Source organism: Macaca nemestrina, chromosome 13, assembly GCF_043159975.1.
Source record: "Macaca nemestrina isolate mMacNem1 chromosome 13, mMacNem.hap1, whole genome shotgun sequence".
NCBI classification, from domain to species: domain Eukaryota; kingdom Metazoa; phylum Chordata; class Mammalia; order Primates; family Cercopithecidae; genus Macaca; species Macaca nemestrina.
Genome location: NC_092137.1, coordinates 12977425 through 12992136, shown reverse-complemented (window position 1 = coordinate 12992136; position 14712 = coordinate 12977425). Strand labels below are relative to the sequence as shown.

Below are 14712 nucleotides of genomic sequence, written 5' to 3'. Positions count from 1 at the left end.
ATCTGCTCCTAGGAAAAGTTTATTTTAGTGACAGGAGACAAATAATAAGAAAATAAAAATACAGTATGGCAGGTGATGGTATATGCAGAAACAATAAAGCAGATTTTGAAAAAGAATGCTGTATGGTGGCTCATGCCTGTAATCCCAGCACTTTGGGAGACCAAGGCAGGACGGTCTCTTGAGGCCAGGAGTTCCAGATCAGCCTGGGCAACATAGTAAGACTCTATCTTTATAAAAATAAGAAAATAAATTAAGTGGCGTTAGGGGTAAGGCAAAGACGTGCAAGGACTTTGGTGTTTTCTGTAGTCAGGTCAGGAAACGTTATTGGCATAGTGATGCGAAGGCTGTGAGGGAGTAAGCTAAGGAGATATGCAGAGGGAGGGAGCTAGAATGAGAGGCAGGGGAAGTGCATTCCAGGAAGTACACAGGCTCCCAAGGCAGGAGCATAGTGGAGTGTTCAAGGAACAGAAAGCGCGTCAGCAGGCTGGAGAGGGACAAACCAGGAGAGAAGCCCCTGTGAGTCACAGTGAAGACATGGCATTTTCTTCCAAGTCAGATGGCAAGAAAGCCATGGAGGATTTTGGATAGCAGAATATAACAGACTACTGGGTCAAAGCAGAGAGACCAATTAAGAGAATTAGGCAGATTCAGGTGTATTTGACAGGATGTGCTCATCGATTTAACATGGAGTTGAGAGAAAGAACAAAATTAAGTTTAACTTCAAGGTTTAGGGCCTGAGTAAATGAACAAAATATATATGAGATGTACTGGAACATTTGCATATATTGTTTTTGAGATGTCTTTTGTTAACCCAAATTGCCACACTGGATAGATAGTTGGATATCTAAGTCTGGAGAACAGAAGGGAGTCCTCGACTAGTTAAGAAACCTTTCAGAATCAGCGTATCTCACCTGAACCACAACACACAGAAAATGACTTGAGTGACTATTTTCCCAGTTCTCCCAAGTATTACACATACATTTACTACCAAATGCATAGAAGTTAATTCTTCCCATGCAATGTGTGCCTTATAGTGATAGTTCTCAAAGTATAGCCTAGTACCCAGCAGCATGACATCACCTGGAACTTGATGAAAATGCAGATGCTTGGGTTCCACCACAAACTTCCCAAATCAGAAACTGGGCACTGAGAAGTATGGAACCAAGCCCTCCAATTGATTTAAACCCCTGAATTAATGCCTAGGACACTGGGGCTTAATTTCTTTTGGAACCCGAATGAGGAAACTGAGAAACTATAAAATGATGTGATTTGGTTTAGTGATACTCTATAAAAATAGTTTCATCTACTGTACCTTCTTACAGGGCAAGAGACTTAAATATATCATGGGCTTTCATGTACTGTACCTCTCTAATCAGCTTTGTGCTTCCAAATGTGCACTTTAATGTTGGCTTGTCCAGCCACATTGTGAATGGCAAAGACGTAAATTACAACTGAGGTTAGCACTGGAGTGGGTGCCTTGAAATGTAGTCATAAGTATGATAGTAAAAATAACTCATAATCTAAATGTTCTTTTTAGAACTAACATACTCTATCATGAATTTGTCCATTGATGAGTGTATCCTTGGAGAAGTGTGAAACACAGCTTTAAGCCACGAGTCTTAAATGTTTAACACTAGTCTACAAATAATTTCCATTCCTAAGGGAATGATTTTAACTTAATCTGAGGGTAAAATTCACTCATTCAGTTGGTATATATCTATACATATGCTAAATGCAAGGAAGGTGAGGAGGAAGGAAGGAAGGAAGGGGAAAGGAAAGGAAGGAGGGAAGAAGGAAAGGGAAGGGAAGGTAGGGGAGGGAGGGGAAGGGAAGGGAAGGAAGGGCAGGGGAGGGGAGGGGAAGAGAGGGGAGGGGAGGGGAGGGGAGGGGAGGAGGAGGGAATTACCTAAGTCCCTAATTGCCTTAGTGTGGTTAGGTTTAGTAACTAGGCATTCTCAAAGCTCACTGCTGTGTGTTTCATCTCCAGCTTCTACAGATTCTAGCTGTTTTAACCTCCTGCAAAATGTTTGGCTTCAATAGGTTTTGGTTTGCTTTATCTGACCAATGAGAATAATGATAATATCTACGAACAATGAAGCTAAAACGTTCAGAGGGAAATCAGTGAGCGTCATTAAAATGTTACATCTTTATAGGGCCATTTGTCTTGACGCTGATCTTATTTGTAATTGCATATACATATTGTACTTTTACAAATGTATCATTCACAGTGGATAGGAACAACTGTAGAGTTTACAATTTTTTATCAGGCATATCTGGAACAATATCTAGAACTTACTATGCATTCAATAAATAGGTGTCAGATAATGAATACATGAGTAAACAGGAACCCTGACTTACAGCATAGGATTACAGGACTGGGGAGACAATCGTACTACAACTGCAGTCGAGGTATGTGCAAAGTGCTCTCTGGCTCTGAACTTAACTAAGGTGTTTGGATTTTTGAACTTCACCTCCTCAAGAGTCTGTTTCCTCTTAATTGGGAGTACCTGAGCCTGGGCCATATTAGCCAAGAGTTCATGGTGAGGCTTTTCACAACCTTCCAGGGATGTTCATTGAAAATCAGGATGTAACTGAAGAGCACACGAACAGTAACAATTAAGACTTTATGAGTAACAGAAAAGTCATCTAAGAGTGACTCTGACCTAAGGGCCTTTCTTTTTATGTAAAAATACCTCTTCACTTACCAAGAAATCCAAAAGTAGCAGTCTAAGGATCGTTCCAGCATCTTAATGGTATTATAGAAGAACACATGACTTCTCCCTCCACTCTGCCATCCACGGGTTCTTGACGTCAGCTTTCAGGTCATTTGCTTCCTCGTGGTTACAAAATAACCATTTTAGCTCTCTGCATTAGGTGTTCCTTCAGTCTGGTTTGTAACTGTATTATGTTAAACGTAATTTATACAGAAAAAGCACATAAAGACTAAATAAAGAACCTAACAAAGACAGTGTAACCAGCACCCAAGCCAAGAAACAAACATTGCCAAAACACTTTACTTGCCGTGGGTCTCTTCCCGTCCTCCTTCAGGACATAACCATGTTCCTAGTTTACGGAGACCCTTTGCTTGTGTCTCTTTAGAAATTTACCACTTATGTGGACATGGCTAAATGGTACGGCTTTGTAGTTCCCCCGGTTTTATCTCTCATATAAATGGAATTATATTATATGTATGCTTTTGTAAACTGCTTGGTTTATTCAGCATTTATTTGGTAATTTTCACACATTTTATTTTGTAGAGTTGTAAGATAATCGTTTTCATTACTGTATAGAATTTTATTTTAAGCATCTACCACAATCTGTCTGGACTGTGTCTTGTTTGGGGCGGTTATAAAAAAACAAAAAACAAAAACAAAAGCACACCGCCACTACGAGCATTGTTGTAATGTGGTGATATTCTTCATCATGCTCAGGAACTTCTCTTCTACACCTAATTTGTTAGAAGATTTATTTATTTATTTATTTTTATTTTTTTGAGCTGGAGTCTTGCTCTGTTGCCCAGGCTGGAGTGCAGTGGCATGATCTCGGCTCACTGCAAGCTCCGCCTCCAGGGTTCACACCATTCTCACACCTCAGCCTCCCGAGTAGCTGGGACTACAGGCGCTGCCACCTTGCCCAGCTAATTTTTTGTATATTTAGTAGAGATGGAGTTTTGCCGTGTTAGCCAGGATGGTCTCAATCTCCTGACCTCATGATCCACCTGCCTCGGCCTCCCAAAGTGCTGGGATTACAGGCATGAGCCACTGCACCCAGCGAGAAGATTTTTTTTTTATAAGTCTTGAATAAATATTAAATTTTATCTAATACATTTTACTGCCTCAAGAAGATTATATGGATCTTCATTATTTATTAATATAGGAAATTAGATTATTGACTTGCTACCTTTCAAAACCATGTATTCCTCTGTTAAACCCAATGTGATAATAATTCGCATCTTTTTAAATTTATTTGATGTCAAATTCAGCTTGCTGATTTGTTAACAATTTTTTGTCTGAATTCATGAGTGAGGTTTACAGTAAATTTACTTTCTTCTAATGTTCTCATTAGGTTGTATATTATGGTTATGCTTTCCTGATAAAATTAACTAAGGAGTGATTCCTCTTTTTCTGTTCCCTGGAAGTTTACATTTGATTTCCATGTTACTTGAATGTGAAGCCAATTGAGCTTCAACTTTTCTTTGGAGGGTATTTTTTAACCATTAATTTAATTTGTTAAATGATATAAACCTATTTAGATTTTCTATTTTTCATGCACACTTTTGGCAAGTCCCTCACTCCACATACACATCAATATTAAAAAGAAATATTTAAATACATTGGCATAAAGTTGTTTGGAATATCATCTTATTCACTTTTAAGTGTCTACAGGCTCTGTAGTGCCTCTCCCTTTTTATTTACGACTTTGGTAATTTGTACTTTTTTTTTTCTTAATCAACCTCTGAGAAGATTTTAAAGTTTAATATTTTTGTTTAGTTTTGTTTTCAAATAACAAAGGTTATTGGCACAACCTTTCTCAATTTGAGATCCATGAGAGAATTAACTCCTACAGAACATGATGTGAGTGGCCCTTTTCTCAGTTCCCCGAATGATGGTACAGAGCTTGTAACACCCTAGACATACAGGGAAAAAAAGTTAACTCATCATATACAGCAGGTGCCTTAGGACAGAGGTCAGCACACTAAGGCCCCTGCCTTGGACATCTGGCTCATCATCTGTTTTGTAAATAAAGCTTTATTGGAAATATAAGATTCCACACTCAAATGCAAGGTTTCCTAATATAAAATCCAGCAAAAGTCAGAGGCTGGAAACAGGGGCCTGGGTTGTATTTTGTTTGGCTAACACATGGTTTCAAATACAGCAGCTTAAAAATTAGGGAAAAATAAAGATTTACTGAAACACAGCCATGCTCATTTATTTACTCACTGCTTATATGGTTTCCATGGCATTTTCACACTGCAAGGGCAGAGTTGCATAGTTGTAACAGAGACCAAAGGCCTTACAGCCTGAAAGCCTAAAATACTTACTGTCTGGCCCTTTACAATAAAAGTTTGCTTAGGTTTTCCCCAGAAGAAAACCTAGGCAATACCATTCAGGACATAGGCATGGGCAAAGACTTGATGACTAAAACACCAAAAGCAATGGCAACAAAAGCCAAAATTGACAAATGGGATCTAATTAAACTAAAGAGCTTCTGCACAGCAAAAGAAACCATCATCAGAGTGAACAGGCAACCTACAGAAAGGGAGAAAAATTTTGCCATCTATCCATCTGACAAAGGGCTAATATCCAGAATCTACAAGGAACTTAAACAAATTTACAAGAAAAAAAAAAACCCATCAAAAAGTGGGTGAAGGATATGAATAGACATTTCTCAAAAGAAGATATTTATGCAGCCAACAAACATGAAATAAAAGCTCATCATCACTGGTCATCAGAGAAATGCAATTCAAAACCACAATGAAATACCATCTCACACCAGTTAGAATGGCGATGATTAAAAAGTCAGGAAACAACAGATGCTGGAGAGGATGTGGAGAAATAGGAACACTTTAACACTGTTGATGGAAGTGTAAATTAGTTCAACCATTGTGGAAGACAGTGTGGCGATTCCTCAAGGATCTAGAACCAGAAATACCATTTGACTCAGCAATCCCATTACTGGGTATATACCCAAAGGATTATAAATCATTCTAGTATAAAGACACATGCACATGTATGTTTATTGTGGCACTGTTCACAATAGCAAAGACTTGGAAACAACCCAAATGCCCATCAGTGATAGACTGGATAAAGAAAATGTGACACATATACCCACGGAATACTATGCAGCTATAAAAAAAGGATGAGTTCATGTCCTTTGCACAGACATGGATGGCACCGGAAACCACCATTCTCAGCAAACTAACACAGGAACACAAAAGCAAACACTGCACGTTCTCACTCATAAGTGGGAGTTGAACAATGAGAACACATGGACCCAGGGAGGGGAACATCACACACAGTGGCCTGTCAGGTGATGAGGGGCTAGGGGAGGGATAGCATTAGGAGAAATACCTAATGTAGATGACGGGTTGATGGGTGCAGGAAATCACCAAGGCATGTGTATACACCTATGTAACAAACCTGCATAATCTGCCCATATATCCCAGAACTTTATCTATCTATCTATCTATCTATCTATCTATCTATCTATCTATCTATCTATCTATTTTTTTTGAGAAGGAGTCTCGCTCTATTGCCCAGGCTGGAGTGCAGTGGTGCATCTCAGCTCACTGCAAGCTCCGCCTCCCGGGTTCACGCCATTCTCCTGCCTCAGCCTCCCGAGTAGCTGGGACTACAGGCACCCGCCACCACGCCCAGCTGATTTTTTTTTGTATTTTTAGTAGAGACGGGGTTTCACCATGTTAGCCAGGATGGTCTCGATCTCCTGACCTCGTGATCCACCCGCCTCAGCCTCCCAAAGTGCTGGGATTACAGGCATGAGACACCACGCCCAGCCAACTATATATGTATTAAAAAAAAAAAAGTTTGCTGACCTTTGCCATAGGACATTCAGGCTTCATTGCCTTGTGGAGCTCAGGTTAAGAAGGATTACTAGGGTATACTTGCTTTCAATTGCCTTAATTTCTGCATGTTTATTTATTATTCCTCCCTTCTACTATCTTTAGATTTATTTTGTTGTTCTTTAAATTATTTCTTTTAACAGCTTTCTTGAGATAAAATTTATACAACATATAATTTATCCATTTGAAATGTTCAATGCAATGGCTGGTAGTATATTCACAGAGTTGTGCATCTATCAGCACAGTAATTTTAGAACATTTTAATTACTCTCAGAGAAATACTGCACCATATGCTGTCACCTCCCATTCCCCCTCCCCACACCCCTAGGCAACTACTAATCTGCTTTCTGTCTTTGTAGATTTACCTAATCTGTATATTTCACATAAATGAAATCATACAATATGTGGTCCTTTGTGACTGGCTTCTTTCCCTTGACAAAAAGGTTTTCAAGGTTTATTCATGTTGTAGCATGTGTCATTAATTTATTTCTTTTCATTTCTAAATACAATTCCATTGTATCAATACCCATATTTTATTTATCCATTCACCCATTGATGGGCATTTGTTTTATTTCCAATTTTTTGCTAGGACAAATAGAGTTCCTGTGAACGCTCATGTATAAGTCTTGCTATGGGCATATGTTTTATTTTTCTTGGGAAAATACTTAGCAATGGAATTGCTAGATCACATAACTATGTTTAACCATTTAGGGAACTGTAAAACTGTTTTCCAACGTGACTGTACCATTTTACATTCATACCAGCGGTATATAGAGATTCCAATTTCTCCACATCCTCACCAACATTTGTTATTTTCTAAATTCTTAATATTGATGTTTAACTCACTGAGTTTTAGCACTTCTTCTTTTCCAATATACATATTTAAGGAGATAAATTTCCCTTTAAGTACAGATTTAGCTACATTCTCACATTTTCTTATTTTTATGTTGTGTTCTATTTTTGCTTAATTAAAAATATTCTTGAACATGCCTTATAATCTTCCTTTGACTCAGTGTTATCTAAATCTCAATTTCCAAATTTTTTTTGAAAAGAGAACATACTTTGCATGATTTAATACTGAAATTTGCTGAGGCTTATTTTATTGCCTAGTATGAATATGTGTGCTTTAAAAGAACGTTTAATAATAATTATTAAATATGGTGTTTGGAATTTGTGCATTACCAAATTATGACAATAACTCTTTCATATTAATCAAATATTATATAAAATGTTATATCGTTACTGATTTTTCCATGCTTTTTCTATCAGTTACCACAAAGGAAGTGTTAAAATTTCCAGTCATATGCTGATTATCTATTGACATTGATTTATCTATTTTACATGAAGTTATGTGTATATTGTTTTATATATTTTAAAGTGACAATTTAGTAATATTTAGTAATATGAATTAAACATAGGTTTCTAACTTTTAATATTTTGTCACTATTATTATTATTTTTGAGACGGAGTCTGGCTCTGTCGCCCAAGCTGGAGTGCCATGCTGCGATTTTGGCTCACTGCAATCTCCGCATCCCAGGTTCAAGCGACTCTCCTGCCTCGTCCTCCCAAGTACCTGGGACTATATGGACTTGCCACCACACCCGGCTAATTTTTGTATTTTTAGCAGAGACGGGATTTCACCATATTGGTCAGGCTGGTCTCAAACTCCTGACCTCAGGTGATAGGCCCGCCTCAGCCTCCCAAAGTGCTAGGATTACCGGCACGATGAGCCACTGCACTCACCCTATTTTGTCATTAACATTTATTACAATTGGTAAAGCTTCCTACTGCCTTAAAATCTTTTGGTCTGTCTATAGATCAAAAGGTTCTATGTCTACCATATAGATACACCAGCTTTCTTTTCATCACTAAATAGAACGTGTTCCCTGTTCTTTCACATGCAACTTTTCTCTACACCTTTTGTTCATCTCTATGAAACATTTTAAAGCCAATATATTGTGATAATCTTTTTCTTTTAACTAGAGTGTTCATTTACATGGATTTAAATTTATTATATTGTAATTTAAAATTTTTTCTTAAGTTTCAAAATTTAAAAATTTATCTTTATTCAAACTTGGCCTTTGTTTTTCTTTCTTTTTGCTTCTTGCCTATTTTTTGGTCTTTCTTATTAATGTATTTTTCCTCTACTATAAAGTTTGTATTTCTGAGCAATTAACAGTTGCCATAACTCAAAATGGCTTAATGTGATGTGACTTCAATAGAGGGGTTATTTAAAAAGCAGTGGACAGAATTAAGAGAAACAAAAAACTGGGAAGATGGGGGCCCAGTTTCAACTCCTCAGCCTGAAGGGATGAGAGAAAAGAAGAGAACCCAAAGACAGAAAAGGCTGAGTAGAGAGGGCTGCCTGGCAGGAGCTGCAACCTTCACTCAGAGAAGCAGCCCGCCCATTCCAACCACACAGGGATGCAGCCTCTCATGTCCAGCCTCCACCTTCTCATTCTCCTCCCTCCCTCTACTCTCCTGCTGGCACTCCCCTTTGGCTGGAGCCACTCAGAAGCCAGAGGGCAAGGATGCCCCTTGATGCAGTCCACAAAGATCATTCTCTCAAGGCACCAAGCAGGGTGCAGATCAGGGAAGAGTGAACCTAGAAAAGTTGGTAGCAAAAGGAAGCTAAGACACAGTTTTACACTGTTTCCATTCTTTTAGTGGAATTTCCTTTGAACTTACAGCAGGCATACCAACTCCACTTAGCCTCATCTAGAGCTAATTAATACCTACTGATCTCCTAGATAATGCAAGTTCCTTGAAACTGTTTACATTTATTTCCCTGAGAACTTACGATTATACATTTTGTATTTTAATGCTACTTTAAAAAACAACTAACTACACATGCTGTTGTTAGGTAGATATGAGCAGGGCAGGACAGACACCCGCACCAGCTAAACCAGGGATGTCAGGCAGCTATCAGGCATTGGTCAGACAGTTAAGCTGCTTCTCTAAAATAATTGGTCACAGTCAGCACCAGGGAAAGGTGGTCTCCTGAAACTGGTTATCAGCAGCTTCCGGATGAAATCTGATGAGCTGAGCCAGTGGGCTCAAGCATGCACAGTAAGAGGCAAAATGGCAGAGTTTAACTGGTATATAAACATGACTGGTATATAAACCGGTTTATATACCAGTTTAACTGGTATATAAACGAGAAAGAACCACGAGAAGTGAGCATGTGCACAGCTTCCTTCCACTCTGCGTGCATGCAGCCCGTCCCAAGTGTTGGCAGGCCACTGGGCATGCGGACAGCCCTCCCCCCAAGCAGAGAATTGGGGAGAAGAGATGCAACCCCCCAGAAACATACCAACCTATAAAACCCCAAGTCAAAACTCAAAATGTGTCCAGAATTGGTGGGTTCTTGGTCTCGCTGACTTCAAGAATGAAGCCACGGACCCTCCCAATGAACGTTAACAGTTCTTAAACAGTGTGTCTGGTGTTTGTTCCTTCAGTTATTTGATGTGCTCCCAGTATCTTTCTTCTGGTGGGTTTGTGGTCTGGCTAACTTCAGAAGTGAAACTGCAAACCTTCAAGGTAACCGTTACAGCTCTTAAAAGGCGGCACATCTGGAATTCTTTATTCTTCCCGAGGGTTCCTGGTTTCACCTGCTTCAAGAGTGAAGGTGCAGACTTTCACATGGTGTTACAGCTCAAAAAGCAACGTGAATCCAAACAGCAAGCAGCCACAACATTTAACGTACAGAGCAAAAGAACAAAGCTTCTACCGTGTGGAAAAAAACAAAAGCAGGTTGCCAGTAGTTGCCCAGGCAGCCTGCTTTTGTTCCCTTATCTGGCCCCGCACACGTCCTGCTGATTGGTCCATTTTACAGAGAGCTGATTGGTCCATTTTACAGAGAGCTAATTGATCCGTTTTACAGAGAGCTGATTGGTCCGTTTCACAGAGAGCTGATTGGTCCATTTTGACAGGGTGCTGATTGGTGCATTTACAATCCCTGAGCTAGACACTGAGTGCTGACTGGTGCATTTACAATCCTTTAGCTAGACACAGAGTGCCAGACAGAAAAGTTCTCCAAGTCCCCACTAGGTTAGTTTGATACAGAGTACTGATTGGTGTATTTACAAACCTTAAGCTAGACACAGAGTACTGATTGGTGTATTTACAAACCCTGTGCTAGACACAGAGTGCTGATTGGTGCATTTACAATTCTTTAGCTAGACACAGAATTCTGGACAGAAAAGTTCTCCAAGTCCGCACTAGGTTAGCTAGATACAGAGTACTGATTGGTGTATTTACAAACCTTGCACTAGACAATAGGGTGCTGATTGGTGTATTTACAATCCCTTAGCTAGACATAAACGTTCTCCAAGTCCCCACTAAACTCAGGAGCCCAGCGGGCTTCACCTAGTGGATCCCTTACTGGGGCTGGAGGCAGAGCTGCCCACCAGTCCTGTGCAGTGCACCCACACTCCTCAGCCCTTGGGTGGTTGATGGGACTGGGTGCAGCACCACAGGGGGCCACGCTTATCGGGGAGGCTTGGGCCTTGCATGGAGTGGGGAGGCTTGGGCATGGTGGACTGCAGGTTCCAAGCCCTCCCCCAAGGGGAGGCAGCTGAGGCCCAGCGAGAATTCCAGCGCAGTGCCGGGGTGAGGCCGGCACTGCTGTGGGACCCTGTGCATCCTCTGCAGCTGCCAGCGTGGGTGCTAAGCCCCTTACTGCCCTGGGCGGTGGTGCCGGCGGCCGCTCTGAGTGTGGGAACACAGAGCCCACGCCCACCCGGAACTCAGGCTGGCCCGCGATTGCCCACGCAGCCCTAATTCCCAGTCATGCCTCTCCCTCCACACCTCCCCGAAAACAGAGAGAGCTGGCTCCGGCCTCGGCCAGCCTTCAGCGCCACCAGAGTGGACACCCATGCCGAGGAGGCCCCGAGAGTGAGGGCTGCTATCATGCTGTCACCTCTCAACCCCTGCTTGAATCTCTCAAGTTGCCCACTTGGCCCCTCTTCCAAGTGTACTTTACTGCCCTTCCTTCCTGCTCTAAAGCTTTTTTTTTTTTTTTTTTTTTTTTTTTTGAGACGGAGTCTTACTCTGTTGCCCAGGCTGGAGTGCAGTGGCACGATCTCGGCTCACTGCAAGCTCCACCTCCCAGGTTCACGCCATTCTCCTGCCTCAGTCTCCCGAGTAGCTGGGACTACAGGCGACTGCCACCACGCCTGGCTAATTTTTTTGTAGTTTTAGTAGAGACAGAGTTTCACCGTGTTAGCCAGGATAGTCCCGATCTCCTGACCTCGTGATCTGTCCGCCTCAGCCTCTCAAAGTGCTGGGATTACAGGCGTGAGCCACCGTGCCAGGCCTAAAGCTTTTTAATAAACTTTCACTTCTGCTCTAAGTTTCTCCCTCTGCCTTATGCCCCTCTGTCAAATTCTTCCAAGAAAGCAAGAATGAGGTTGCTGCAGATCCGTACATATGCCCTGGCCCTAAGATACTTGGGTGCTACATATCCACGTGACTCAGATATGTTCCCTGGTGTTAACATTACTAGTGTTCTGTGCATCCCTGTTCCCTTAGTTTTACCCAGTCATTCAAGACTCTCTTTGATCTTCCTTCCTTCCTTCCTTCCTGCATCTCAAATCTTTCATTTAGTAATAAGTCGTTTAAAATACATCCTTGGGGCCAGGCGAGGTGGCTCACACCTGTAATCCCAGCACTTTTGGAGGCCGAAGTGAGTGGACCACCTGAGGTCACAAGTTTGAGAACAGCCTGGCCAACATGGTGAAACCCTGTATCTACTAAAAATACTAAAATTAGCTGGGCATGGTGGCAGGCACCTGTAATACCAGTTTCTTGGGAGGCTGAGGCAGGAGAATTGCTTGAACCCAGGAGGCGGATGTTACAGTGAGCCAAAATCGCACCACTGCACTCCAGCCTGGGTGACAGAGTCTCCATCTCAAATAAATAAATAAATAAATAAATAAATAAATAAATAAATAAAATCCTTGGGAATTTTTATTATTGAAAACCTGGTTGTAAACTTTTTCAATATTTTTTTTCTAAAAATGTATATTTTCTCAATTTTTATTCTTAAAATATATTTTTACAAGGTATTGTCCTCTCTAATGACATAATTTTTTTTCTCTTATGCTTCCAGGACAACCTTTTATCTCACTGATTCAAGATATTTTTCTAGCTTTATGTTTGCTTTCTGTTTACTATGTTGCATCTTTTTATTTGTTTAACTGTGTAAAATATTCCTGGCTTCTGAAATCTGCAGGTCATGTTTCCTCTTGCTTTGGGAAAATGCTCAGTTTTTCTTCAAATAGTGCCTCTTCCTTCTATTCTCTTTTTCTGGAATTCTGAACAAACCTTAAACCATCTCTATATTTCTTTTCTCTCCTTTGCATTTTGCATTTTTTATCTTTATATGCTTCATTCTGGAAAACTTCTGATCTATCTTTAAATTCACTTCTCACTATATCAAATCTGTGTTCAATTTTAAAATTATCCTTCCGAGAGTTTTGATTTCCAGGTGTGCTAATTGGTTCTTTTACAAAGCCGCGGTGCTACTTTTTGTAGTTTCCTCTTCCCTGCAGCTATTTCAAAGCTTTTCTAATACTTTTTCAAAGATTAATCATAGTTGCTACTGTTTCCTACATATTGTAAATTCACCATTTGATTTTTTTACAACTATTTTTCTATTACATACAAGATAAAACCCACCCACGCAATGCTGCCTTCCAAGCAAGCATCTCTAATAGACCCCTAATTATCAGCAACAGGTAGAAAAAGAGTTGGCATCAGCCAAATCTTCTGCATACCTCTAATTCAAGGATGTATCCAGCAAAGTAATTCATTTGAAATTAACCAATAATTATACAGGCTGAAAGTCAAGAAAAATAAGGGCTGAGTTAAATAAATGTATATACTTAAGAATGGGAGAGACAAAAAGCCATTTTCAAGCAAACAAACCCAAACCCGAGTAATAATCCTAAACTGAAAACTCTTTTAATAGGAAGGAGGAGTGCTTTTAACAGTAAGTTAGTATTCGTTAATTATCCACTATGGGTTAGACACTTTAATGCAAAATTAAATCATTATACTAAAGTACAGAATTTCTCCAGTTTATGAATAACAAAACCAAGGTTCAAATAACGTAGATGATCTTCCCAGGGTTACACAGGAAGTGACAGATCTGAGTTTGGAAGCAAGATCTGAAAGCAAAGTTTATCATTTACTATTCCAAAGTTGAAGCTATCCACTACCCAAAAGGAGAGGAAAGATAAGATAAAACTAAAATTATGAATTGCCTAAACTAGAATGGAGAGATTGGAAGATGATAAGAGAAAGGCAGAAAAGTATGCTGCCCGCTCCACCCACCCCCAACACTGCGCGGCTAATGCAGCAGCTTCAAACTCCTATGGCCTCTCACTCCCTCCTCCTGTTGGGCCTGGAAGACAGTTTCAAGAGGTCAGAAGCCTTTAGAATGAGAAAGCATTAAGCATTTTGACACATTGCTCGTTTTCTCCCTCCTAAGGATTCATATTTCAAAATGAACCATATTACTTGCTGACCCTTAGAGCCACTTCATACTAAATTTTATAAATGTGCAGTCTCAGAATGATAAATATCTGAGGATGATGCTTCCCATTTTGTTGAATAAGTAGCAGGCCCAGGGACTTTTGATCACTTGCCTAAGGTCGCACTGATGCATAGGAGTGCACTGGCTCCCTTGCTTTTTTGTCTGTCTAAACATGTGGGTTTATTTGTTTTTCTAGAAGATCATGCATATTCAATTTAAAAGCAAAGTATTCCCAGCCTATATATTTTTGAATATTTTAAAAGGTGTACCCATCTTCAGTTGAGTCTCCAGATGAAGGAAATTTTCCATCTTGGGCCAGGTAATTTTTATTGTCTGTTTACTCACATCAGGACTTAGAAGTAAAAAGCAAAATACGTTGTTCTCAAGCTTCATTTCTTCCACTAAATTGCTATGAAAACTCAGCTTCTGGTTCCCGGTTTATAATATAGATGTTGCATAAACCATTTGGCTTCCAAGATCCTTCCTCTGTGATTACATGAGTTTAAATGCATCTCAGATTTTATATATATATATAAAATATATATATATAATTTCATACGAGGCATTGTGATAAGCAACTAGATTAAAGAAA

The 14712-nt window shown here is 40.0% G+C and overlaps 1 long non-coding RNA gene across 1 annotated transcript; it reads right to left on the bottom strand.

Annotated features, from left to right (window-relative positions):
* Nucleotides 1-583: 583 nt before the first annotated feature.
* LOC105486465 (uncharacterized) lies at nt 584-10343 on the bottom strand. The gene is made up of 3 exons (XR_011612217.1): nt 9898-10343; nt 2706-2834; nt 584-911 (listed from the first exon to the last, which is right to left on the bottom strand). It is a non-coding gene; the product is annotated as an uncharacterized lncRNA (long non-coding RNA).
* Nucleotides 10344-14712: the final 4369 nt, after the last annotated feature.